Genomic DNA, 1,827 nt, shown 5'->3' with positions numbered 1-1,827 from the left:
GGCGGGGCTGTCCTCCAGTTCCACTGGAGTCCAGCTACAGGGCCCCAAGAATGAGCCCGAGTGTCCACCGTCTGTGCGGGCTCCTTTGCTGCACTCCACACACACACACATTCACTCACTCACTTTCACACACTGTCCCCAGTTAACGGTCCCCCAGGAGGCTGAGCCCTGAACCCAGAAACGCCCTGTCCCTGGGCCACGGAGCTACCCCTCCACCTCCAGCTCTGGCACCTGCCAGCTGAGTCTGGCCTGCGGGCTGGCACCCCCTGGGTGAGCATCTGGGCTGAGAGGCGGCAATGTGGCCTCCAGGCCCTCGTACCCTTATTAGCAAGCAGCTGGGCAGGGAGCCACTGGCTCGTGGGTTACTGCTGGGTCAGTGCAGCCACAGGAGCCCAGGGCCCCTCCCAGGTGACCCCACGGAAGTGAGGCCTCTAAGGGACTCGAATGCCCTCCGTCTGCAGGTGGACGCGTGGGAGCCCCAGGGGGACTGGGTGGGTAGGGAGCCTCTCTCCATCCCCTCGCGGCCAGAGATGCGGCTGATCCTGACCATGGCCATGAGGATCTGGCCACATGGACCGCGGCTCTGACGTGACATGCTGCTAGCCAGGCGCCTTGGACCGCATGCCCACAGCTCAATCCCGCTGGGCCGTGGGGCTCAGAGCAAGTGCCTTCTCCCGAGCCTCGGTTTGGTGGCCTGTAAATGGGGGAAATAGCCCCTCTCCAAGTGAGGGTTCTGAGTCCTTGGGCTGACCAGCTGCCTTAGGGCCCCCTTCCCCTCCCAGCTGAGTCGCTGGCCAGCCCAGCCTCTGGCCCATGTCGCACTTCCCCAAAGGCCTGGCGGCTGGCGGGGCTGGAGGGGGCCAGCCAGCCACTCCTCTTGAGCAGATGACTGGGAACTGTTGGGGTTTCCATGGAAACTGGAAAATAGGACACAGATAAATCTGAGATTTTGTAATCGCAACTGAACTCGAGTAACCAAAAAATACCATGAAATTGTAAATCTAACCCCAGATGTTAGGAGCTGGCTTCTCAACGGTTCTCAGGGCCCCCGACCCCCAGGAAGGAGCTTGAGAAGGCAGGGAAAGTGGGGAGACTGCCGCCTTCGGATGTCCCCAGGCATCTCCCAACAGGTGGGACAGCTGAGGGCTGCAGCTGCTGACCGCTTGGCTGCTCGGGACAAGTGACAAGCCGCAAACACTGAACAGGCGCTGGCTATTTCTACCCAGCCCGGGTGAGGCAGGTGGCCCGGGTCCCCTAGGCGCAGAGCCAGAGACAGGTATTCTGGTCACGTGGGCCATTGGAGGTGCCCAGGACGGCAGGGGAGGCCTGGGCCACAAGGCGGACTCAGCTGGCGTCACTGCAGCCTGCTCCTGGGGTGCTCTGCAGTGTGCACCGCACACCAGGTAGGCTCAGCTACACGACAGTGCCACCCCTGCCTTCCTGGGGACCGTAAGTACTCAGAAGGTCTGTCTCGGCAGGCAGCACGGCACCCCCCGACGCCTCCGTGGAAGGATTTAAAAACTCGCTCTCAAAGCCTCGTCTTTCGTTTTAAAGAGAATTCGGAGCTGGGAGGGAGGCAACGGCGAGCAATGTCACCTCCCACATGCCGGACGGAGCTCGATGAGCCCCTGCGCCCACCGAGGCTCGCCCCGTCAGCGGCCTCCTGTCCCCAGACCCCCGCCCCAGAGCCCAACCGCCATGCCCAGGCTGGCACTAGCGCCAGGAACCTGCCACCAGCCCACACTGCTGGGGCCGGGGGGCAGCTCCCCAGCAGCGAGAAGGCCCTGGGCTCCTCCTTGGGGGTGCTGCCACCGCCTCCAAGTCACT

Source organism: Pteropus vampyrus, unplaced genomic scaffold, assembly GCF_000151845.1.
Source record: "Pteropus vampyrus isolate Shadow unplaced genomic scaffold, Pvam_2.0 Scaffold231, whole genome shotgun sequence".
NCBI classification, from domain to species: domain Eukaryota; kingdom Metazoa; phylum Chordata; class Mammalia; order Chiroptera; family Pteropodidae; genus Pteropus; species Pteropus vampyrus.
This window is presented reverse-complemented; position numbering follows the sequence as displayed.